Raw genomic sequence first — 27138 nt, 5'->3', positions numbered from 1 at the left:
TTTATGCTGTGAATTTCGTTTGCCTACGGTTGTCATGTATTCCATGAGAACAAGCAAGTTGTCTGTTTTACTTATTTATTTATTTTTATTTTATTTTTAGATGGAGTCTCACTCTGTCACCCAGGCTGGTGTGCAGTGGTGTGATCTCGGCTACTGCAACCTCCACTGCCTGGATTCAAGCAATTCTCCTGCCTCAGCCTCCCTAGTAGCTGGGATTACAGGCGCACACCACCATGCCTGGTTAATTTTTGTATTTTTAGGAGAGACAGGGTTTCACCATGTTGGCCAGGCTGGTCTTGAACTCCCAACCTCGATTGATCCAACTGCCTCAGCCTCCCAAAGTGCTGGGATTGTAGGCATGAGCCACCGCACCTGACCTATCTGTTTTACTTTTTTAAAAAAACCATGCTTGACAGGTTTTTAGATTGATCCCCAGCCCTACTACCCAGTAAACCAATGGTTTAGCAATGGTAACATAGAGACCTTCAGCTTTTCAGCCTAAGGCTTTCAATTTTTAACCGCTATAAGACTTAGCTTGAGCCATGAGAAGAATTTACCTTAGTTTTCTTAAGGGTTTCTAGCCAATAATGTTATCCATATGTCTTTTTAAAGCCTTAAATGGAATTGATGCAAATTCACTAGCATCCATTTATTTCAGTTCTGCAAAACCAAATTAGTAGAGCCATGGCAGCCAAGGTCATAGTGTTTATTCCAGAGACTTCCTTCCCCTATGTGCCTTTTCAAGCTCCCACAAAGGACTAGTAGTGTCATATTTGCCCAAAGTGAAAGCACAACATGAGATTCTTGTGGTAATCTGTGCTCTCCTCCCTCTCTCTTTCCTTTGCCCACTTCCCCATTCCCCGTTCTCTCCCCATCCGCTCAGCCATCAATGAGTTCCGTTCTGTCCCCACCCTAATAACTATAAATGACACCAATGCCCAGCAAGGAGCAAAGGTCAAACTGCTCTCCTGCATTCTTTATTTTTCTACCAAGATTGCAGGATTTATGTGGCAACAAAGGATAAAGAACTGGGCAGCAAATACAAATTGGTAAATTTTAAGAACAGAGGGATTAAAACACGGTGCCCATCGGGAAAAATATACATATATGATCATTGTTTCAAGTCTTGAAAAAGAAGTAATCTTTGCTGTGGTGAACAGGCAAATAACAACAACAGATTCCTGAGGGAATGTGATAGGCTTTGAATCAAATGAGTACAGGTCATGGATTTCCAAATATTTTTCTAGTGTGTCCATTACTTCCCGAAAGATCCATCTCTCTGCTGTTGCTGTTGCCACAGCTACCAGGTTCTCCAAGCAGAAGGAGGGAGAGAGGCTCCTGCAGCTTCCCCAGGGCAATTGACCCCTCCACCCACACACCTTCATAAAACATTCAGAAACCTCTCTGCTCAATTATATGTGCGTATACCACTGCACAATAACTCTCCTGGCCACATGTTATCCCAAATAACCTCAATGGCATTGTCATGACAGACTACGAACAAGGCATGGGGACTCAGCCAGGATTGTGTCATAGGGTTTTGGCAATAAAGAGGGTTTTGGCCTGTCTTGAAGCCAGGAGTGATTATTTCTACTAATAATAGCTATCATTTATTAAATTCCCACCAGGTGCCAGCTGCTTGATATATGAAATAATGATGAGAGGTGGTAACATTTATTGAGTTGCTCATTATATGCTAGGTACTGTCACAGATTTGTAACATGTATTTTCTCATTTAATGCCTACTCCCCCCAACTACCCTAAAGGCTATATATTAATGTTTTAGCACCAGTAAATAGATGAGGAAACTGAGGTGCAGACAGTTTAAATAACCTGCCAAGGTCACGCAAGTAGTAAATGCTGGAGCTGGGACATGAAGCCTGGAAGCCCACCTCCAAAACCACACCCTTAACCATCATGTTAAATTACCTTCCTGGTTCAGTTACTTTTAATCCTCATCAAAGCTCTGCTTTATACCCAGTTCAGATGGGAAGCTGAGGTTCAGAGTTTTTAATTAACGTGGGTAGCAGCTGGGGTTCTGTTCAGGGTCATGAGACACCAAAGCCTGGGGATGCAAGGTACAGAGCTCTATCACCCCAGAAGCTTCTGTGGCTGTCTAGCCTTGGACAAAGGAGTTAAGTCACTGAAGTTTTCTTCAAGAGCTTCCACCTTCTATCCTTCCCATGTTTGATCCCCTTTCCATCTCTGAACTCTCCCCGAGGCCCATCTCCCGCTGCCACTACCCCCACCCTCCCATTATAAAACTCTTCTTTGTCTCCTTCCTGAAGGGGTCTCTATAAGGGAACTCATAAATTAGCCCTTCCTAATTTTTCATGGTATAATATAGCACTTTAGAGTGCTGATTCTGCTGAAAATGCAAATCTCAGGCCACACAGACATAGTGGTCCTGACTCAGCAGAGCTGGGTGGGCCCAAGCATCTGCGTTTTTCAGTAAGCACCCCATGATTCAGATGTGGGCAGCCCAGCTTGATTGACTCTAGTCCAGTGTGTCCACACCTTCTGACAGAAGATTTGCATCAGAGAAAGGGACTTTATGTTGGGAATTTCAGGCCAGGGCAAGTGGGGCCTTTGGGTTTTGTGTTTGTTTGTTTGTTTGTTTGTTTGTTTGGGGATTTTTTTCTTTTTTTCTTTTTCTTTTTTTTTTTTTTTTTTGAGATGAAGTCTCGCTCATCCAGGCTGTAGTGCAGTGGCGCAGTCTCGGCTCACTGCAACCTCCACCTCCCGGGTTCAAGCGATTCTCCTGCCTCAGCCTCCCGAGTAGCTGGGACTACAGACGTGCGCCACCACGCCAGGCTATTTTTGTATTTTTAGTGGAGATGGGGTTTCACCATGTTGGCCAGGCTGGTCTCAAACTCCTGACCTCAGGTGATCTGCCCACCTCAGCCTCCCAAAGTGCTGGAATTATAGGCATAAGCCACCACACCTGGCCAGCCTTTGGGTTTTGTTTTCCTCTGGCTATCATATTGGTCAAATTTGGGTATACATTTTACTTAGGTAAATTTTAAATCGAAGGCCTTTCAAACACTCTTCTCTTAAATTTAAATAGTTGGTCTTTTAAAAAGATAGAATAAAATTAAAACCTCCAGTTTATTACCACAAAGCTTACTAAATAATAACTTTTCCTTTATTTGGTCATTAAGTAGATGCATACATCACACAGGTGAAATAAACAGTGTTGGAATTCCTTTTATGCTGAAACCAGGCTTCTTTCCAGGTGTTTCAAAGGGTGTGTCCTGAGGAATAATGTATAGTTTTTAAAGACACAATTTCTTTTTTCTTTTTTTTTTTTTTGTGTGTGTGTGTGTGTGTGTGTGAGTCTCGCCCTGTCACCCAGGCTAGGGTGCGATGGTGCGATCTCAGCTCACTGCAACCTCCACCTCCGGGGTTCAAACAATTTTCCTGCCTTAGCCTTCCAAGTAGCTGGGATTACAGGCACCTGCCACCACGCCCAGCTAATTTTTGTATTTTTAGTAGAGACAGGGTTTCACCATGTTGGTCAGGCTGGTCTCGAACTCCTGACCTCGTGATCTGCCCGCCTCAGTCTCCCCAAAAGACACAATTTCTTTACCAATACCTTAAAAGTTATGTTTTGAAAAAATTGAGCATTTTTCTCTGTAGTATTTCCATGAACTTTCTTCCAATAAGATTTAGCATAAGAAAGTTAAAAATATTAATGATAAGAAAATATATAGAAAGTAGAAAAAATAGAGGATTATTTTTTTAAGCCTCAAAAGGTTGAACACGAAGCGTTTTGAACCATTAGACACCACATAAAGGATGAAGAGTCCCACCCCAAGGGGACTTAACAGTTGGCAAAGACAACCATAATGTCATAAATAAATTAAGCTAGAATAAATATGAATGCATGCCCTACCTCTTTTATTTTAAGTGCAGAGCTTTCTTGCAAAATTCTTATTAGTAATAAATTCCCTTTGCTACCATGGTGACCTTATAGTTTAAAATGTTCAGTTCTTTTTTCCAGCCAACTTTGGATGTGTTCTGAAGGTTTTATCTGAACTTTTTTTCCAGATACTGTACTCTTCTGGTTGGCATTTGCATAGTCATTTGCATAATGTTATTCCTGATAAAGCTCTGGTTCTCTGAAGAAGAAAATTAGCAATTATTATTTTGCCATGGAATGAATGATAGCTCAGAATGTAAGCTACCAACCTCGTTTAAAAACTTTTGAAATAAGGCAAAAAATAATATGAAGACACGTAGGATTAAAAAAATTACCATCTCACCAAGCACGGCACAGGCTGCTCTTGCAGTGATTAAGCGTGTCCACGGAAGGTCTGGAGGCAGGGGTGGAGGGGCCAAGTTGTCAGTTGCTAGAAAGGCAAAAAGAGCAGGCAAATGATTGGGAGCAAACCATTTAATGAAGGCTTTGTTAGCATATAGGACTGCCATGCTATATGACAGCTGGCACTTAAGAGGCTCATTATTAAGGCAACGTAATTCTGTCCACCTGCAAGCTTGGGAAAAGGGCAATAATGGCTCACTATCGCCCAGAGCAACAGTGGCTCTAATTACAATTTTCCCTAGTGAAAGACACTGCACATACATGCTGCCCACACCCGTACAGGCACCCATTGTTGTTTAGAGTAAGGGAGGATGTTTCTTTATCTCCACACTTCTCTTAGATGACTCTACATCTTCTTACAGCCGTTAGGGAAGGCCGCTCTTGTTCCTGAGAAAGAAGTGCCCAGCTGCGCTTTCTCCCCAGGGTTACGATAACAGCACATCAAGTCACATCATTAACAGGACTGACACAGAAGACGGGGTGAGGGAGAGGGCTTCCAGCAAAAGCTCATCAGTGTCATCTCACACATACAAAATATTAAACAACCTTAGCATTTTTTAGTGGGTTGAAAAGGTCAAAGGTCAGGAACACTGATTTATTTATAGGATTATAGCAAAGTCTTTCATAAGAGGGCCCTTAAAATTTAAATTTTGTCTTATAACTGAAATTATAGAACAGTTAGAACATGAAAATAAATGAAAAGAAAAAATCTCTACTTCCACTACCCAAGTGCTCTGCTTGATGCTTTCACACCTGGTATCACAGGTCCATGCATCTGCTTGTATTAACAGCTGATATTCACGATCAGTATTTTGTCTTAAAAACAAATGAAGAGTTTTTATGTGCCAGGAAAATCCATCCATACTCAGTTTTGAAAAAACAAAGAAGTAAGCTAGATACCCCATTGACCCTGATGTGATTATTACATGATTATTACACATTGTATGCTTGTATCAAAATCTCTCATATCCATAAATGTATACACCCACTGTGTACCCATAAAAACTGTTTTAAATAAAAAACTAAAATAAACAAAGAAATAAACTAGCCTCATGGCATAAGGAAGACTCAGTCTGTGTCTTCACCCTTACATCCAAGAGTTGAAGAATAATGCAGGAGTAAGAGGAAAATCAATTTTAAAGACGGAAAACAACCACACGAATCTGTTTTAATTGTCTACATCATTTAAACTCAGCACATTACATTTATTTTGAGGTTTTGGCACATTTTATGCAATTTTACTACTTAAAATTTAAGAGGACAACTCATTGGCTATTTCAGCATTTAGTTATTTATAGGTACACAATAAAAATTAAATATTTGTCCAAACCTACCCAAATGAATTTATAACAACTGCACAAATATCTTCCATTATCATCCAAAGTAGCAGGCCTATAAAATTTCATTTTATGTCTTTGAATGGGAATAGGATATAAATCATAGTACAGTTTTTAAGAATTCAGATTTAGACAGAATATATTTTCAAAAACATGAAAATGCTTATGCTATGTGGGGGGAAGTACATAAAGCTGCGCAGTGACAAGGTATTTATTTTTAATTGTATCAATGCAACCCAGGTGTCAGCTGATGCCTCCTGCCTTTAAGATTTAAATACAATTGTTTTCACACCTTTCCAAATTTCATGGGGAGCTTGAGGTCGTCTCCAAAATTCCTGTGCATCCTGGGATGTACTTTGTCACTGTCACTTGTGGTACCAGGTTTCTTCTATTAAACTTGACCTCATGAAAACGTCATCATCCATGGCACTTCTTGACCCCCTTCTTCCACCTTGACGCAGGCGTGGAATTCAGCCATTTTTATTTTCCCAAAACTCGTGAAACCTTAGGGCATGAGGCAAGACAACACAGTGTTGGGGTATCCAAGAAGATCACATATCAGGAACACAAGTTCAAATGAAATTGTTTGTAAAAGTTCTCTACCTGCCCTACTATAGGAATCTCTCGTATTGAATTCAGGCAATAGCTTTCTGGCTGGCTGCTCTGCTCGCCTCTCCTCTCATCGTCTCTCTTTCCTCCCTTCTCTTATCTTCCCAAAGCTACACTCTTATTCATTTCACATGGAAGGCAATTTCACTGTCTCTGCTGTTTCCTTCTAAATGTTCCCTGGAGCCTCATTGTCTGTATATTAGAGACTTATTAAGCACTTTTCCTAAACAATATACCATCTTCTTCCCCCACTTTGTCCTCTCCCCCACTTCCTCTGCCCCCTTCTCCCTCCCTCTCTCTCTCCACACACACACACATGCATACATGCACACATACGTAGTGTGATAAATATTCATTTTTTGGATTACATAAAATTGCTTTTATAGTTAGAGAACATTATTTAAAACACGTATTTTGGAATAAAGATGTAATGGGCTTTCTTCTCTTTTTTGGTCTGGAGACTGCTGGCAAAGTTGCTTAGGGAAGGCCCATTGTTAGAATGAATGTAAAGTGTCAGTAATAAACACTGTTTATTCTTTATAATTTCCTAATGCCAAGAAAGTTGTACTCTTACGAGGTTTGTTTCTTTTCTTTTCTTTTTTTTTTTTTTAACTAAGAGGTGTTTCATTCAAAGTTCCTATAGGTGTTGCGGGTGGTTATTTCTGCCAAGTTACATTCCAAATTGTTGAGAAGTGGTCTAGATTATAAATAGAATCCCCGAAAGAAAGGACCTTTCAAAAAAGAAAACATATGTACACGTACTCACATATCCCAAACCATAAAACAGGTACTTTTGATTGCCAACACAATGGCCATCTCCTACTCTGCTCTTTTTTAAAAATAATGTCAGAGGTCTTATTTTATTCCTGAGACTACTCTCCTCCCATGTGATTCAGGGATCAATCTTGATTGGTCTAAGCCAATTGTGGTGGTGCAATTTTCCTTGCTGGCACATTTTAAACATGTGCATGTGATCCAGTTCTGACCAATAGGCTATGAGCAAATATTTGCTCGGGGTTGGGGGTGGGGGTTAAAAAGTGGTTTCTTTACTCTTGAAAGGAAAAAAAAAGCTCAAAGAAGAGAGACTCCCTTCTTCTAGCGTTTTCATGTCTGCACACAACACCTGGTGCTGTGCCAGCTGTCTTGTGTCTATGAGTATGGGAAGCAAGGAGATGACACTGCCAAGATGAGATGGCAGAGTGAACACACAGAAAAAAAAAAATGGAATCCTTCATGACATCCTTTCACCTCTGAATTAAACAACCGAGCTGCCTGAGCACTTATTTTTTCTTAGGAAAAATAAATTGCCCTTCTTATTAAACCAGGTGAGTTTGGATTTTTTGTTTCTTGTGCCAAAAGCATCCTCCTGATATATTGTGTTCAAGCCTATTGACTAAAACTAAACCGCTTTAACACAATATTTATACTGAATTGATGTGAACTTCTATCTCAGGGATGCCACTTTCTCTTTTTTTTTTTTTTCTTTTTTTTTTCTTTTTGGAGATGGAGTCTCACTCAGGCTGGAGTGCAGTGGTGCCATCTCAGTTCAGTGCAACCTCCGTCCCCCGGGTTCAAGCAATTCTCCTGCCTCAGCCTCCCGAAAGCTGGGATTATAGGCACATGCCACCACCTCGCCCGGCTAATATTTTTGTACTTTTAGTAGAGATGAGATTTCATCAAGTTGGCCAGGCTGGTCTCAAACTCCTGACCTCAAGTGATCCACCCACCCCAGCCTCCCAAAGTGCTGGGCTTACAGGTGCGAGCCACCGCGCCTGGCCCAGGCTGTCATTTTCATCTACATGCTTAAAGAGGCCTCTTTCACCACCTGGAATTGCTCTGTTTACGTTGCCTTCCTGGCAATTAATAACAGCTATTTTGGCTCAGAAAAATCAACAACTGGACCCTGTGTTTTCTTCTCCATTGTACCAAACAGTCCCCAGAAGAAGAAGAGTGCTATAGAGAAGACGAGCTGGTGATGTCCCAGGAATGGCTCCCTTTGACTCACAGCCAAATTTATGGGAAAAAGAATCACCAAAGCAGTCAAGGTTCCATAGTCCGATGAAGGTCACTAACAGCATCTTTTTATTCTGTCTTGTATGTGGACCTAAATTTGGTTCAAAGATAACAGAAAGACATTTTATAGGAAATTGACAAAGACACCATAGTAAGTATTTAAAAGACGGACTTGTTTCATATGTGCCTCTGTTACCCTATCCTTTCTTGTTGTCTAGCCCCAGGGGTTTTAGGATCAGCAATGTGGCTTTGTCATGTCCTGATCATGCTGGTTTGTAATATCTGTCTTACTAGCAACCGGCACCCAATGGAATGGGTGTGGCTAGAAGCAGTAATGGAACAATCCTGACAAGAGGCACTTTCCACACCTCCTAACAGGGGAGTCCCAACACCCGTCTTGTAGCATGAGTAATTTCTCTGTGTTATCCAAAGTATTCTGTTTAAATGTTTAATTTAACCTTGCAAATAATTATGAAATATAAGCCACCCCAACATACAGGCTGATTATTTTTCAAAATATCACAGAAGGGGGAAAAAAAAAAACCTATGGATTATTTACGTCTCTCTCAGCTCATCTCCTGAAGGCCAGAATTTGAGAGAGCAATTTAATATGTGCTTCTGTTATTCTTTTTTCCTAAGTCTCCATTTAGGATCATTGATATTAATCCAACTTAAACCTCAGCAATTGCTTATGTGACCTCAAGCAAGTTGCTTAACCTCTTTAAGCCTCAGTTTCCTAGTAAAATTAGACTAGTAATTTTATTGCAAAAAGTAAGATAATGTTGTAGGAGTTATTAAGAAATTATTTTAGGCAAATAGAGAGGAAAAGGGGTCCTTGGAAAGTTTTCATTTTTTGAAGCATCTTCGGAAAAGTCTCTTGTAAAGCCCCAGCTCTTACAGCCAGGCCAGCAACCTTTGATATACAAATGCTGGCCCTTAGAAGGGGTCCACCCAACATGGCCAGGCTGGCAACCTTCCATAAGCAAATGCCAGCCGTTAGAAATTGGGTCCACCCAACACGGTGACTCCTGCAGCCTTCTTGCCCTTGCCCCACATGTGCCTGCCAACATGGCTGCCCCCACATATCCCCACGTATGTAGAACATCGTGGTGCCCTGCATTTGCATATTAGAAGGCTAGGGTAGGAGGGCCATTTTTTTCACGGGCTACGTGAATGACATGCCTTGTCAAACCAACCCCCTGAGCCCTACGCAAATCAAACATCGCCTCCTCCAGCCTCTTCATAAACCTGACTGGTTTCTGTGGCAGGTGCGGTTCCCTCTCTTGGCTTTGGAGTCCCCCTCCTTCTGTCTCTGTACAGGGGCGCTTCTTCCTTCTCCCTTCCTTCTTAATCCTTCTTGCCTGTTAAATTCTCCGCTCCTTAAAACCGCTCCACGTGTGTCCGTATCGTCTTATCTAATTCGATGTGAGACAAGAGCCCTGGTGTTCCTCCACTCACCAGAGCCTTATCAATAATTTAGGTGTAGTGTTTGGCCTAATGCTTTGCGAAAAGCAAATGATAATAAATATCAGCTTGTTACTGCTGGAAGTTATCCGCGTTACGGGTGGCAAATCTCTATGGGTCTGTAGCAACCTCAATTCTTGACTCCTCAGAAGAAAGAATTCAACTGAGGGGCACAAGGCAGAAAAAGAGACTGAAGCAAGTTTCAGAGCAGGAGCGGAAGTTTACTAAAAAGCTTTAGAGAAGAAAGGAAAGTACACTTGGAAGAGACCAAAGCGGCAACTTGGAGGTCAACTGACCCATTTAACCTTGAACCTAGGATTTCATACGCATTTCACTTCTGGCGTTGTGAGCCCCTTTTCCCTTGATTCTTCCCTTAAGGTGAGCTGCCCACATGCGAGGGGCGCCTAGGAGGTGAGCACGTGGCGTGTTTACTGGAGTTGTATGCATGCTCACCGGAGGCTTTCCTCCCTTTTCCAGTGGAAAGCCGGGAAGGTGGTACTCCACCATTTTGCTTCTTAACGTGCATGCTCGAGACCAGTGCCCAATTGCCGAAAGCTGCCCATTACCAGTTTCAGGGGTTTTTATGTACAGGGAAACTGCCTCTCCCTGCAGCGCTGGCTGCAACCAATTATTATATTAGAGAGGTAGTGTTACAACTGCCTGAACATCATCCAATGATCACCTGACATTCCTGATGAGTAGAGATGCCCCATCTTGCCCTGCTGATGCCCGACTAGCTACCTTCTGTAACAAGCTGTTGTGGTCTTGTATCATTGTTGCTAACAATTCTGCAAAGAACTTTGGAGTCTGGCTGAAGAAAAATAAATTTAGTTTTGTCATGGCCCTTCTTTTACCTTCCTTATGTAAACCAAAAATAAAATTATAAGCCCCCCGCCCCCCCAACCATCTGAATGGACTTCCTTCTCGGCCAGGGTGGTCTTAAAATTTAACCTGAGAGACTGGTTCAGGCCAGGACAGGAAGTGGGGGCTGGACAGCATTCATTATAGCTCACCGGCATCAACATCAACTCAGACCTTAAGTCTGGTAAGAAGCATTTACAGGCCAGGCACGGTGGCTCACACCTGTCATCCCAGCACTTTGGGAGGCTGAGGTAGGCAGAGCACAACGTCAGGCGCTCAAGACCAGCCTGGCTAACATAGTGAAACCCTGCCTCTACTAAAAATACAAAAAAAAAAAAAAAATTAGCTGGGCATGGTGGCTTTCTCCCGTAGTCCCAGCTACTCGGGAGGCTGAGGCAGGAGAATCACTTGAACTGGGGAGGAAGAGGTTGTGGTGAGCCCAGATCGGGCCACTGCACTCCAGCCTGGGCGACAGAGGAAGACTCTGTCTCAAAAAAATTAAAGCATTTACAATTCATTCTCTCTGAAGCCGGCTGCCTGGAGGCTTCATCTGCATGATAAAACTTTGATCTCCACAACCTCTTATTACAACCCAGACATTTCCTTTCTATTGATCCCAGGTCTAGATAAGCTCAACCAATTGTCAACCAGAAAATTTTAAAATCTACCTATTAACTGGACCCCCCCCCGCCCCCCGCCAACCCCCACCACCTTTGAGTTATTCCGCCTTTTCGGACCAAACCAATGTATTTCTTAAATGTGTTTGATTGGTCTCTTGCCTCCCAGAAAATGTATGAAACCCAAGCTGCACCCCGACAACCTTGGGCACATGTTCTCAGGACCTCCTGAGGGCTGTCATGGGCCATGGTCACTCATATTTGACTCAGAATAAATGTCTTCAAATATTTTACAGAATTTGACTCTTTTTGTCGACACTAAACCATAAAATGGCGAGGATATTCTGTCTAATGTTGAAGAATTAAGTAAAACTAAATCTTTAAGCACTAGATTTTACAGGCAGAATTTTGGTACTATAAAGTGTTAGATTAAAAGTTTATTTCTAAATACTTGTTCATTTCAGAAAAGTAAAGTTTTTTCTTTGATAATTACAATACTGCTGTCTTTTCTTGCACAAAGACAGACAATGGAGAGATAAGGTAACAAGAAGTCCCCATAAGTTTTCCTTTTATTTTAGTAAACTCTGTACAACCAAGAGGCAAAATTAATTCCACAAGAGGGAGACAGGTCCATGCTGAATTTCCTCAGGGAAAGAAAAAATAAAAATGAAATTATGATTCTGTTCGAGGACTTCTTGAAATTTCCAAAGACATTTTAGGTTTTGTCATATTTTTAAAGGGGTCATTTGTGTGCTCTTTCCTTTTTCTCTCACCTTTCAATGAGCTATTAGAGAAACGGGTCCTGTCTAAAGAGAGCCAGAAATTGAAACCTGGCTCCCAGGCAGACCTTTCAACAAAGGCCACAGCCATCTCCCCACTGGCCTTTGCTCCTCCAACTTGACATATGACACCAGTCCCACCAACCATCGCTTTCTGTGGCAACCAGCTTCCGTTTCTTCCCTTCGTTTTCTAGTCTCTCCCGTGGCCAGCCCCCTCTCCTTCACCCGGGGGCTGGACGGCAAGGCAGGGAGGGAAGACCTGAAGCTGCGGCTGCTCTGGTGTGTTTCTACCAGACGCCTGGCAGCCTGTGGGCCTCCCAGCTGGCATGCGAGTGAGGAGACCCGGAGCTCGGTGTGGGGAGGACAAGAGACCTACACGCAATGGGATCCCAGGAGATGAGCAATAACCCCACTTCTGGCTCAGTCAGCCGTGTTTGGCCTGTTTCCCCAACAGCTATAATTTGTTTTGTTTCTGTGCCAGAGTGGGCTTCCCCAGCATGGGAAAGGATTCATTTTTGGTTCATCCCCACAGTTTCCAGAAGCCTCCCTACTTCAAGCTGCCGCAGCGTATGCATCTCTACTGAAGGATAATAAAGTTGTCTTTGGAAGGAGCATTCCTGACTCAGCCACTTCCTACCTGTGGGGCTTTGGCCTCAGATTCACCTTTCGTTGTGTGGGGATGATAACAGTCTGCAGAGTATCAGGATTAAAAGAGACTAGACAATTCTGTGATTTTCAAATTGTGCCCTGAGGAGCCCTAAGGTTCTGGAGGACATATCTAAAAAAAAAAAAAAGCTGCTCTGGCAATGCAGGGGGAGCTCCAGCAGTTCGATATCACACCCTTCACACACACACACACACACACACACACACACACTTACTTTAATCACAATAGCTGGTTGGCCTTGCCTAGAAGAGCTTGACCCTCTCCAGATTACAATCCTCCTCTTCTTCCCTGTGCTTTAGAGCTGGCGTTTCTAATCACTAGCCTTACGCGGCTATTTTCAAATGGGGCTTCCCTGGAGCTGCACTGGGGTTTGGATCCACAGCCTCACATCTACCCTGCTCCCGCCCCTTAACCCCACAGGGCAGCTCCGCTTTTCTCTGTTTTATGTAATACGTTGTGGTTCTGAGTAGCATTGGTAGGGAGGCAGCAGTCTAAAGCTCTCAGTCTGAGAAGCCCCTGGTGGAGGGCATCTGGAAGCACTCAGGGGAGCAGTAGTGATGAGGCATGAGGCCAAAAAGCATGGGGACTGTGAGCAAGAATTGGTGGGGCTGGGGCTGCCTCAATGCAATTGGCGTGCCATCACAAAGCTTCCAAATACTTCTCAGTCCCAATACTTACTACTTGCCAACTGCCTGAGACTGCTTTCTTTCTTGGTTTCTGCCAGTTTCAACAAGAAGGAAGAAGGAAGCTGTTTGGCTTAAGCCAGAACATCACATGTTGTGGGAGCAGCGGCCCAAGGAGTGGATGTAGAAGCCCAGGTGGCAGAGTGCAGCTGCCACCCACAGCCAGCCCTGCCTCTGACAGGGGATACAGCCGGCTGGCGTGAATGGTCTATGCCACCGTGCCATGTGAGGGACAAGGAGACTCCTCCTCAACTGTAAAACACACAACACACCACACTCACGTATGTGACACACATTTTATTTTTGCCTCTAGAACTTTCCTGTCATTTTACTTTATTTTTATTTGAATTTTTTAATTTTGCCACCCAAAATGTGAAATTATGTCACCCAAAAGGAAGAAGCAGTGCAAGTGTCTGTCAACAGATAAATGGATAAACAAAATCTGTTTATGCATATACATTCAATGCTACATTATTCATCCTTAAGAAGGAAAGAAATTCTAACACATGATACAACGTGGATGAACCTTGAGGATATTATGCTAAGTGAATAAAACGGTCACAAAAGGACAAATATAGTATGATTCCACTTATTCGAGATATGCAGAGTAGTTGAATTCATACAGACACAAAGTAGAATGGTTGTTGTCAGGGTCTAGAAAGAGGGAGGAATGGGGAACGTATTAGTCCGTTTTCACACTGCTGATAAAGATATAACTGAGACTGCACAATTTACAAAAGAAAGAGGTTTATTGGACTTACAGTTCCACGTGGCTAGGGAAGCCTCACAATCATGGTGGAAGGCAAGGAGGAGCACATCACATCTTACATGGAGGCAGCAGGCAAAGAGAGCTTGTGCAGGGAAGCTTCTGCTTTTAAAAACCATCAGATCTTGTGAGACTCACTCACTATCATGAGAATATCACAAGGAAGAGCCACCCTTGTGATTTAATTATCTCCCACTGGGTCCCTCCCACAACACTTTAGAATTATGGGAGCTACAAGATGAGAGTTGGGTGGGGACACAGAGCCAAACCATATCAGGGAAATAGTGTTTAATGGATGCAGAGATTTAGTTTAGGAAGATGAAAGAAGTTCTGGAGATGGATTATATTGATAGCATACAACAATGTGAATGTGCTTTAATACTACCGAACTGCACACTTAAAATGGTTAAAATGGTAACTTTCATATTATGTATATTTTGCCACAGAAAAAAGAATTTTTTAATGTTTGATTATGAAATATTTTAATCATACAGAAAAATACATAAAATATCAGCTACTTGTGTAAGTCCTTGGATTTAATAGGCACATTTTGTCATGTTTGTTTCTTTTTTTTAAGAAATAAATCATCACGGGTGCAGCTAAACCTTCCCTCCTCGTTCCAGTTGCATTCATCTTTTTCCTCCTTTCCTTGTATATTTTAACGTTTTACTGTATAATAATACACTATTTTGTGGGATGTTTTAATCAGACAAATAATAATATATCTTCCACTTACTTTTTGTTGTATTTTTGGAAATCGTTCCACATTGACCTATGTAGTCCATTCATTTTTAACCTCTGAATATTATTCTGTTGTTCGAATCCCCCACTGATGGACATTTAGGTTGCTTCCACTTTTTTGCTAGCACTACAAGTGCTGCAGTGAATACCCTGTGAATGTCACCCTGAGTGCATGTGTAAGAGTTTCTCTGGTGCACAGTCCTGCAGTGGAAATTTTGGGTGGTAGAGGACATGTGTTTTCCACTTCACTAATATTGTCAAGTTGATCTCTGAAGTGGTTGCACTATTTGAATTCCTACCTTCACTGAAAAAGATCTCTTGTTTCCACCATTGCCCTCAACAAACTTTGGAATTGTTACTTTTTTTCCCATGCTAATGGATGTGAAGTGATATCTCACTGTGAGTTTAATTTGCATCCACCCTACCACAAACATCAGTGAGAGTGAGCAGGTTCTCACAAGCTTACTGGACATTCCAGTTTCTTCTTTGAAAAATTGCTTGCTTCCTGAACAGTTATGTCCAGAAGGCCAAGGATAGTCTGTGTTATTTATAGTTGTATGTTCATTACCTAGCACAGTGCCTGGCACATGATAGGTAGGCATCATTATCTACTGAATGAATGAATTGCCAGGCATACTGATAGGTGCTAAGTAAAAATATTATTTAAAAAACATTAATGACAGTAGGTGCTATAAATACTCCCGACCTTGAAGTTCATAGAAGTTAAATAATTTGCCCAGGCCACACACTTATTACACGGTGGAACCTGGACTCTAACCCTGCTCTGTCTCATGCCAGAGCTCACACCCTTAACACTACAACATCCTGCCTCCCCTCGAAACTCAGATGGAAGACAAAAGAATAAAGAACAAATATATGAAGGATCTTTAGTGCTGTTAACAATTCTTTGTTATAATTTAGTTCCTTTATCTTGATTAGATCTCTCAAAATACAAATCAATTTCAATGTCTGAAAGTACAGTTGCTTTTGGAAAGTATCAAATGATTTTCTTAGTTTGGAGGCCTTGTACCAGGCAGAAACAAAAACAAAAACAAAAACAAAAACTGCTCCTCTCATTTAAAAGAAAAGTTGGCACCAACTGCTACTGTTTCTAGATCATTTATATCTGTAACCCATACTTTTCACCCAAATAGTAAGCATACCCAACAGCCTATAAGATACCTCTTAGCTCGCCTCTCCAAAATTGAATGCAGTCACCATCTCCCCCAAATCTGTTCCAGTCACAGCTTTCCCATCCCAGCCAATGACAGTTGTTGACAGCCCCACCCTTTCAGTTGCTCACAACAAAAACCTGTGCTCTTTCCTTCCCAGCTCACATCCCTCCCCTCAGCAGATCTGCTGGCTCTGCCTTAACAACACATGCAAAACTCAACCACAGCTCGCCACCCTCCACTTTCTCTCCCTGATCCTATCATCTTTGTCTCTGTATTCATTTCCTAATAGGTGCCCCTGTTTCTTCCCTTGCCTCCAACCATCTATTGGCAACACAGCAGTCAGAGTGATCCTCTTAACATTCAGATCATGTTCCTCTTCTGCTCAAAAGCCTGCAGTGACTCTCCATTGCATTCAGTTTAAAAACTAGGGTCCTTCAAAGAGCCTCAGGCCCCACTTAATCCTGCTCCTCACTCCTTCCCTGAGCTCATCTCCTATCACTCTCCCCTCATTTGCTTCTCTCTAGCTACAATGACCTCCTTCTTGTCCCTTTCATATGCCACAGCACTCCTCCCATAGGGCCTTCAAGAGAGCCCAGAGAGCTGCTCCTCACATAGTCATGCGGCTCTCTTCCTTTCCTCCTTCAAGCCTTCGCTGAGATCTCACGTTTCAAGAAGTCCTTCCTGAATACCTGCTTCATAGCTTGATTCTTCCTCCATCTCCAACCCCTATACTTCCAATCCCCTGCTCTAATATTTCTCTTTTCCAAATCATTTATCACATTCTAGCATGACATGTTATCAATATCATATACTTCATCAATAATGTCTGTCGCCCACCCCGACACACACACAACTGTAATATAAGCTCCTTCAGGGCAAGAATAATTTTCATTTTGTTTACTGATGTATTCCAAACAACTAGAACAGTGTCTGGCATTGTTAGCACCCAGTTATTTGAATTTAACAAACAGTGTTTGCATATCCAATAACCTTCCTCTTCATCCCTTTCTTACTAAGAAAATTTCAGGTTTGTTTTTTTTTTTTTTTTTTTTTTAAGTCTCACTCTGTCACCCAGACTGGAGTGCAGTGGCATGATCTCGGCTCACTGCAACATCCACCTCCCGGGTTCAAGCAATTCTCGTGCCTCAGCCTCCCAAGTAGCTGGGACTACAGGTATGCGCCACTACACCTAGCTAACATATTTGTATTTTTAGCAGACATGGGATTTTGCCATGTTGGCCAGCTGGTCTCAAACTCCTGGCCTCAAGTGATCTGCTCTCCTCTGCATCCCAAAATGCTGGCATTACAGGCATGATCCACCGCAACCAGACAGGAAATTTCAGTTTTGATGGACAGAAAATATCAGCCCTTAAGAACGAATCACAACCTTTGCCAGTAACTGGTCCTGAGGTAAGCATGTGGCCCCACTTTCAAAACTCTAAAAGTTACATATCAAAAATTCTATTGCAGCCGGGCTAGAGGCATGTGACCTTGGTTTTATCAAGTAGATTTAATGGTGTTAGATTTGGATTGTGTATGTGATCACTATGGCTGATATCCTGGCATCCACGGGGGTGAAAGCATCTGGTTCTCAGGAATCAGCTCAGGTGGGGCTCTGGAATTATAGCTGCTGCAAGGTAGGTGGTAATCATAGGCGCACTTCATCAATAATGGCCCTGTGGTTTCATTGCGCATTGTCCTCTAGAGGCCGTTGCCCTAATTGCATTGTTCCTGGTTAAAAAGACTGTTTCCTGGCTTTCCAAGAAACTCTATGAACTATTTACTATGCTTTAATAGGCCTTTCCTTCTTAAATTAACTAGAGTGGATCTGAATGTCTGCAGCTAAGAAATGTGACTCCAAGATAGTGCCATTGAGGACATCATTCATTAAGTCTTCAAATTAACCCTGGGACTCATTTCCTCCAGATTTCTTACAACAAGATACTCAGTGTCATAGTGATTTAGTAAAGAGTTAGTGTATTTTCTTACACTTTCAGTTGAACACAAACTGTTGTAAGTTGTACGTGGTTCTTTACTCCTTCATGTGCTCTTGTTTTATTCTGTCTTGCTCTTGTTTATTCTCTTGTTTTATTCTGTTTTGCTTTTTGGTTAAAAAAAGTGAGGACACGGCCGGGCACGGTGGCTCAAGCCTGTAATCCCAGCACTTTGGGAGGCCGAGACGGGCGGATCATGAGGTCAGGAGATCGAGACCATCCTGGCTAACACGGTGAAACCCCGTCTCTACTAAAAAATACAAAAAACTAGCCGGGCGAGGTGGCGGGCGTCTGTAGTCCCAGCTACTTGGGAGGCTGAGGCAGGAGAATGGCGTGAACCCGGGAGGCGGAGCTTGCAGTGAGCCGAGATCGCGCCACTGCACTCCAGCCTGGGCGACAGAGCGAGACTCCGTCTCCAAAAAAAAAAAAAAAAAAAAGAAAAGTGAGGACACCTAACCATGGATGGCCTGGAATGTGTGAGAATGAAACAGAAAGAGAGCTGAAATTTTCTGCCTAATGGAATCAGAAGGACTTGCATTTCTGTCAATAGCTTGAAGTAAGAAGTGAAAGATGTGTGTAGGTTACAAAGAGAGAAAGAATAAGGCACTTCTATCTAGTTTATAGAAAGCTGGGAAGAGCATCACTGCATATCAACAAGAAACAAGTGCAAAAGCAACAAAATAATAATTTTCTTGAACCTCGTTGAGAGCATAGGGAAACCAATTAACCTAAAATGTAAGGAAAAACAGGCCCTTCAAGAAGATGGGATGCAAGCATTGGCTCAAGACACAGCAAGGAAAAGGAACTGGTTGCCATCCACACAGGTAAGCTAAAGTGTTTAATAACCTGCTAAATGCCAATTCTGACAATTCCCAGGAATAGGAATTCCACTGACTCACGGTAAGATTGTAGCCCCACACAGGCTCCTCTCCACAAACCTCCACCTCACACCAGGCACTCAGAGAAAGGTTGGGGGCAGGGTGGGAGACCTAGCAAATCTCATTTTGTGGTGGATGTCTAGAGGAGAGGAGTGGTGGCCACAGTGGGAAAATCCACAAACCCTGTCTGGAGCCATCGCCCCTACGGAAAGAAAGCCTTAAGTTGCTAGGTGAGTGGGAGTAGCCCAGTCAATCCCAAGATGCAGATGAAACCCACTGGGGTAGCAGAAGGTAAGAGACACCCTCAATATAGCATTCGGATCCTAGGCCATTAGAGGACTTCTATCACTGGGGAAGTGGCAGGAAATTTTCCCCCTCATAATTCTCTTAAAAAATGCAAGGCAGTTTGGCTGCTGGTGGTAAAGAGGCAGGAGCATGAAAAACCTTTTTGACTCCCAAGATCCAGTGAAACAGGTTTTACCTAAGACTGCAGTTGGATGAAGGCAATATAGGACCACTCCCTGCTCCCCTCCACCATCAGGCTAACAAGCACTGAGTAGTAAGCATAGCCATTTGCTGATGTGGCAAAGACAGGGTATGAAGAGAGATCCACGCTGAGGTGTAGATATATGAAGAAGATATAAGCTGAAGGTAGAAAAAGAGCATTGAGAAAATCTCTCTAATAAAGACAAGAGACAGGGAAATAATGGGTAGAAGAGGGTGGTTCCCTGGCAAAGGCCCCACCCTCAAGCCTGGAAACCTGCAGCCCTAAATGGGAATAGGTATTTCTGCTTTCATGCCCAAATGTGCCTTTTGGCCCACCACGTCCCCCTATCTTGTACCCATATAAACCCCAAACCCCAGGTTCCATGAGCAGACAAGCAAAAGGGCAGCACAGCACAGAAGAAGAGAAGAAAAGGAGCACCTGAATGTTGAGAGGAGTTCAGATGGGGATTGTTGAGAGGAGAGGAGATCAGCTGCAAGACAACTGAACTCCAGGGGAAGATCATCTTCCCATTCTATCTCCTTTCCAACTCCCCATCCATCCTGCAGTGAGCCACCTCCATCCAGCAATAAAATCCCTCACATTTACCATCCTTCAATTTGCCTGTGTGACCTGATTCTTCCTGGATGCTGGACAAGAACCTGGGTACCAAGAGACCACTGAGCTGGTTAACACTTAGGCTGTCTGCAGATGGCAGAGCTAAAAGAGCATTGTAACACACCCAGTGGGGCTTTGGGAACCACAAGCACCCACCCTTAGATGCTACCATGGGGTCGGAGCTCCAAAAGCACTCACCCCAGCTTGTGCACCTGCCTGTCTGTATGCTCCCCATCCCATAAGGGGCTTGAGTGCATGGTGACTAAACAGATGAGCGAGCCACATCCCTGTCACACATCCTGCGAGGGGATCAGGGAACTCTCCCATTTCATCTCCAGCCACCCAGTCTCTACCCTAAACACAAGATAATACTAAAGGAATTTAAAGTTGGTGGTACACTAAGGTAATCACAGCAACAATAAAACCCAACCCAGCTCAAACTCTTAGATTGATTCAACTCCCCACGTGAATGGCCTACCAGTTGACGAGGCATGCTCATTTTTAGGCATAAATTCCATTTAACTCAGCCTTTCCCATTCTATATGTCATATCCAAAATTCAAAAAAAAAGTTACAAGAGAAAACAAACCATGAGATAAAATAATTAACAAAACCAGGCACACAATATCAGACAGGAAATTTAAAATAACTATGAAAAGAAATTCAAATACTGTCAGTCACCAAAACAAAAAACTGGCCATCAATGAATAGCTCTGACAGAATGCTAATTCAGGGATTCAAGCATGGATGGAAGTTGGAAAAAAATAATGAATTAGTGTAACAAAGTTTTAGGACACAAAGTCAATACAGAAAAATCAGATTTATTTCTATATAATAATAGTAAACAATTAGAAGTTGAATTTTTTAAATGTACCATGCATAGTAGTATTAAAAACATGAAATACTTAGCCATAAATCTAATAAAATATATGGAATATTTGCATACTGAAAACTAAAAATCATTGGTGAAAGTAACCAAAGAATACTTAAGTAAATGGAGAGATTTGCTGTGCTCATAGATTCAAAGACTCAATGTTGCTACTAATTCTCCACAAATTAATCTAATGATTCAACTTAAATCAAAATCACAACAGGATATTTTACAGAAACAGACAAGTTGATACTAAAATGTATATGGAAAAGCCAAGAAAGTAGAATAGCCAAAACAATTTTGAAAAAGGACAAAGTTGTAAGGTCTTACATTACTTGATTTTTAAGACTTCCTATAAAACAACATTAATCTAAACTATGTTATATTAGTAAAAGGAGAGAATATTGGAACAGAAGAGAGAGTCCAGAAATAGAGCCACATACACATGGTCAATTGATTGTAATTGACCATAGTAATTTCATAAAGAAAGAATGAGGCATGGACTGGGAAAAATAGCTATAAAATACATGTCTGATGAAATGTTTATACGTAGAATTTACAAAAAATCTTCAAACCTCAATAATAAGAAAACAAAGCACCCAATTTATTTTAATACTTAAGTATTTATTTTAAATACTTCACCAAAGATATATGGGTGGCATATAAGCACATGAAAAGATATGCAACACTATTAGTCAGTAGGGTAAGACAATTTAAAGGCAAATGAAAACCTCAATGAGATATCACTATGTATTCTTGTTTTATATGTGTGTGTCTATGTGTGTATATACATATATATGTGTGTACGATTTATATATATATATATATATATATAGAGAGAGAGAGAGAGAGAGAGAGAGAGAGGTTCTTGTTATGTTTGTTTCCCAGGCTGGTCTCAAACTCCTGGCCTCAAGCAATCCTCCTGCCTCAGCCTAAAAATGCTGGGATTACAGGTGTGAGCCACCATGGCCAGCCCCTACTACACAGTCTTTAGAATTGCTTTTTAAAAACCCGACAATGTCAAATACTGATGAGGATGTGGATCAACTGAAAATTTCATACATGATTGGTGGGAATGCAATGTGGTATCGCCACTTTAAAAATCATTTGTCAGTTTCTTATAAAGTTAAACATACACTTACCTCATATTTCCGCAATTTCATTCCTAGTTATTTACCCAAGAGAAATGAAGACTTACGTTCACACAAAAATTAGTATGCATATGTTTATAGTGGTTGTACTCATAAATACCAAAAATAAAAAACAGCTCAAGTGTCTTTGAACTAGCATATGGATTTTTTAAAAACAACTGTGGTATAGTCCTACAATAAAATACTATTCAGCAATAAGAATGAACAAACCAGCGGCTGGGCGCATTGGCTCATGCCTGTAATCCCAGCACTTTGGGAGGCTGAGGCAGGTGGATCACAAGGTCAGGAGATTGAGACCATCCTGGCTAACACGGTGAAACCCCATCTCTACTAAAAAAATACAAAAAATTAGCCGGGCGTGGTGGCGGGTGCCTACAGTCCCAGCTGCTCGGGAGGCTGAGGCAGGAGAATGGCGTGAACCCGGGAGGTGGAGCTTGCAGTGAGCCGAGATCACGCCACTGCACTCCAGCCTGGGCCACAGAGCAAGACTCTGTCTCAAAGAAAAAAAAAAGAAAAAGAATGAACAAACCACCAATGCGGGCAACACAACAGGAGTCTCAAATTCATTATGCTTAGGAAATAAAGCTATGTAATATATGATTCCTTGTTAACTCCTTCTTTATGAGTTAAAAATAATGTTTTTATTAAATTCTCAAAAGGGCAAATAGTAGGGATGGAAAACAGATCGGGGTGGCCAAGGGCTGAGGATAAGATAAGGGCTGCTAGAAAGGAGCACAAGGGAATTTGAGGGGGGCGGCAGGAACGGTGACAGAAACATTCTATGTCTTGATTGCAGTGATGGTTATTCAAATGGAGCATTTGTCAAAATTCATAAAGCTGCTGTACACTAAAAAGTGAATTTTAACCATATATAAATTACTCTTCAATATACCTGACTTTAAAAAGAAAGAGTGGGAGAGGGACAGAGAGAGAGAGAGAGAGAGGAAGAGACAGAGAGAGAGAGGAAGAAAAAGAAGAGGAGGAAGAGGACAATGATGACACAGGTAATCCGGGACTTTGAGGAGATTAGATGTTCTCCATAAAGAAATGACTAAGAAATTTTAAGAGAATAATAACTAAATTTCATTTCCATCCCTGGTTACCCTAATCCTTTAAAAAAAAAAAAAATTAGAAAGTGGCTTTTACCCCAGAGATCATAGTGGAAAATCCAGGATCTGAATGAATTGCTTTTTTTTTGTTTGTTTGTTTTTGTTTGAGACAGAGTCTTGCTCTGTTGCCCAGGCTGGAGTGCAATGGTGCAATCTCAGCTCACTGCAACCTGTACCTCCTGGGTTCAAGCAATTCTCCTGCCTCAGCCTCCTGAGTACCTGGGACCGCAGGCGCCCACCACCTCGCCCGGCTAATTTTTTTGTATTTTTAGTAGAGACGGGGTTTTGCCATGTTGGTCAGGCTGCTCTTCAACTCCTGACCTCAGTTGATCTGCCCGCCTCGGCCTCCCAAAGTGCTGGGATTACAGGCGTGAGCCATCATGCCTAGCCTAAGGATCTGAATGAAATTGAACATGGCAGCCTTTCCTGTATTGCCACTCTGCTGAGGATGGCAATAATAGCTGCATGCTATTCAGGAAGGATACCGGAATCTACGGGGGTCCCAGGACTCAGGTGAGTGGGGGTATGAGTAAGAGGCAAACCCAGGCGACACCAGAGAAGTGGGCAGGTTTGGACTGACCCTGGGGTAGAAATGGGACAAGCTCCCCTTCTTTTCAAAGCTACCAGAGATGATAATCCTTTAATAGACATAGGCAAACACTTGGATTATTATTCCCAAAAAACAATCCAGAAACTCAGATGTTCCTCTACTGCATACTATCAAGTTGTAATTAATCAACCTTTCATGATAGAATATAGAAGCATAAACATAGCCCTAATTCAAGAATTATCTCATTGTTTTACAGCTTTGCGAATTATCAGCACTACAGCAGGTACATTAAGCATTTGTCCTACTTAGTTAAAAGAATATAAAAATCCATCTTTGCATAGATTGCTAATTGCATAGATTGCTAACAAATACGTCACTGCTCTTAGCTCATTTTATGTAAAATGAATGACGTCTTTGATTGTATTTTTTTAAATGATGTAAGATTCAACTCAGACAAGAGTTCTAACGCTGCTCTTTAGAAATGCTTTCTTATAAATTAGTTAGGTTCAGGATTTTATTTGATTTAGGTCAACTTTTCATAAACAGATACCCTAAGAATAACTTGTTCTACTTGTAAGCTTGAAAAAAGAGAGAAGCAGCTTGACAAATAAATCAGTTTGGAAAATGTGGCACAGCATTTCCCCTTGGTATTTACAATTCACATCAGTATATTAGATACTCTCAGGAATCTTGCAGTAAGGAAGCTTGTTTAGCTGTGTTCTAGTAGACTGTGAGCCTCATGTGGACTGGGACTAGCTATATTTTGTTCAGTGCCCTGCAAAGCTCCTGAGACAAGGGGGCACTCTGTAACACTTTCTCAAACAAAGCCAGTATTTCCCACACTTTATTTGACCAGAGAATTTTTTCTTGCTATAACATCTGTTTAACAGCCTGCATGTCATATCAGGGTTCTTGGGAATTGCTGACTTCGCTATTCAAAAACATAAAAATCAATGCACAATTTAAAAGGAAAATTTGCATTGCCCAAAAAGAAGGAAAGAGGGAAATTTTTATTTAAAAAGCAAAAAGTGATGTTCCAACTGTCAGATGTAGTTGTATCCTTCCTCAACCACTTAGAGTTCAGCCGAATCTGGGGGCTTTTTTCCCTTGGGCATTGGGAAGTTCATTCAAATGATATTCTAACTTTTTACCACTGTCAGTTCATGTTTTTAAATGATGTGTGTGGGGGTGTGGGGTGGAAAATAATGTGAGAAGCTACAAATCATATATTTTATAGGGGTTAAAAAAGTGCAGTTAATCATAATCCTTTCAAGATTGATTTTCACAACTAATCTGGTCCCAGAAGGGACTGGAAATAGGAACCGTCAAAATAGATTAAGGAAGCCAGTCTTCAGCTCTGCAGATCAATTAGACAAAAAGGTGCCAAAAATCTTATGGTACAGTTCAGTTCTTTTGTGGGAGGTGAGGAGTGGGAGAGGACTTCGGATGGAGGGCCATTGCAAAGGCTTAGGAAAGGTTTGGGATGACAGAAGCATTGTCCTGGTGGGCAGGCCCGCTAGAATACACCGCTCTCAGGTTTTCCCCAGCCCTTTTGCTGTCAGAGTCGGAAACATTCTTTGTTCACCTGAGGAATCTTGCAGGGAGGTGCTGACAACACATATTGCCTGCACATAGAGAGAACACTTCCTCGTTCCTCCTTTGACACATCGGTTTCGTATGAATTGCCAAATTCAGGGAGAGGCAAGTGAATTGGGCTGCCCCGGGCTCGCTATTCCTGGAGATCCAGCATGAATCATCAGGGGTCACTTAGGGGAGCAGAGTCACTACACCAAAGTGCTGTAGGATAAAGGACTTCTTAAAGGAATTAGGCCTTTCACACCTGTGAGAGGAACTGAGCAAGTACCGGTGTGTAAGGGCGAGTTGGAGAATGAGGGAGTCACGAACCAGTCACAAGGAGGAGTTAGTCACATTCCAGTGACTAAAGTAGGACGGTGAAGCGGGGATTCATGGTGAGGTCTAAAATCACTGTATCAGCAGCTCCCAGTCTGCCACTAGATGCTGGCTTACAGTATCTAGTGGTACAGGCCAGTATCTAGTGGCAGGCTTGGAGCTGCTATTGTTCAGCAGGGCCAGGAGTCTGGAAGAACTGGACGCAGAGCGGAATTTGGACAAGTTTTGTCTGTCACCACATATGACCCTGAAAAGATTTTCAGAAAGTAATAGCCACTGGCTCTCTTCTGCCTTTCAAATCTCATGCAAATTCCATTCTGACCATCTCTAACCTGACTCCCTCACGGAAGAGGACTTTGGAAAACAGTCCCCAGCTTAGATACTTTGACAGCACAATCTTCCACACAGAGTACTTGGCAGACTGAAAACATGAAATATGTGTGGAGCCCCTCTGGCCAGCATGACCAGTCAAGCCTAAGCTCTGTACAGCTCCACAGGCTCCTCAGCTCACTGGTCTTTGATCTCCTGTTTTTATCCAAAATGCCATGAAGACATTGTCTTTCCCAATAGCTATGGTTATCAGAATGCGGCAAACCTCAAAAGGAGTGTGAATACAGTGTCATTCACAAAAGAATATTCTGTCCTCTCCAATTACTCTACGTCAGACTACCAGAAGGCCCATGGAGACACCCTTATGGCTTCCATGGCAAAAACGCTGGACTCAGAAACACAGTCCAGGCCTTAATTGGCAAATTATGTAAAATCAGGTGTTACCTGGTCTCTCTGCCTCAGTTTCCCTATGTACAAGTTGAGAAGATGGAGGAGATGATTTCTAGGGAACTTTCTAGTTTGAACATTACATAATTCTACATCTGTGGCAACTTTATGTCTGGGGAGGCGAGTCTGCCATTTCATGCAGAAAATGAAACTCCACCAAAGAAAACCTCTGGTATGTGGAAAAGAAAAGGCATAGTCATCTTTTCTCATTAGCAGCACCAGATTCTGCTACCTCAGCTGGATGCTGTTCAGTCATCTGCAGTAATAACCTCCATTCCCAGCTCCAAGCTGCTGCCTGGGCCTAGACTGAATTCTCTGTGGTTATGAGTCACAAGCCCATTAAAGCCAGGAATTGACACGAGACCTTGAAAGGCAATTTGCCTTCCATACCTGGCTTCCTAGGAACTGGCTTCTTCCCAAAGAGAAAGTAGTATATGTGGTTTATGAAATATCAAATAATATTTCCTCATAAGCTCATGGCTCTAGAAATGAATTCCTAATTCTCCAATTGGAAACACCTAGATTTTTGATTTTAGCTATTATTATCAGTTGTTGGATCCACAGCTCCTCATGAGATGTTAAGTCTAGTGAATGCAGTGCTGAACAGAATACAGTCATTGATACAATCTGCTTTTATCTGGGAAGTCTGCTGAAGCTACTTGTCCTTTTGGCATTTTCCCTTTGCTAAATGTTAAGGTATGGGTTCAAAGCAAGGCTTTGCAATATCAGCAAACCTCTAAGGGCAGTCCTTCATCCCCAC

General features: G+C 42.1%; 2 long non-coding RNA genes across 3 annotated transcripts; one reads left to right on the top strand and one right to left on the bottom strand.

The window, feature by feature from the left end:
- Window positions 1-1969: 1969 nt before the first annotated feature.
- LOC106992677 (uncharacterized) lies at window positions 1970-13018 on the bottom strand. Of its 2 annotated transcripts, none has more exons than XR_013402086.1 (4): window positions 12886-13018; window positions 5954-6165; window positions 4258-4352; window positions 1970-4121 (listed from the first exon to the last, which is right to left on the bottom strand). It is a non-coding gene; the product is annotated as an uncharacterized LOC106992677 (long non-coding RNA). The 2 variants fall into 2 exon arrangements; XR_013402087.1 differs by having other exon boundaries at window positions 4266-4352.
- A 4092-nt stretch (window positions 13019-17110) lies between these two features.
- LOC144333575 (uncharacterized) lies at window positions 17111-19989 on the top strand. The gene is made up of 3 exons (XR_013402331.1): window positions 17111-17209; window positions 17346-18854; window positions 19773-19989. It is a non-coding gene; the product is annotated as an uncharacterized LOC144333575 (long non-coding RNA).
- The last annotated feature ends 7149 nt before the right edge of the window (window positions 19990-27138 follow it).

Source organism: Macaca mulatta, chromosome 12, assembly GCF_049350105.2.
Source record: "Macaca mulatta isolate MMU2019108-1 chromosome 12, T2T-MMU8v2.0, whole genome shotgun sequence".
Classification (NCBI taxonomy): Eukaryota; Metazoa; Chordata; class Mammalia; order Primates; family Cercopithecidae; genus Macaca; species Macaca mulatta.
This window is presented reverse-complemented; position numbering and strand designations above follow the sequence as displayed.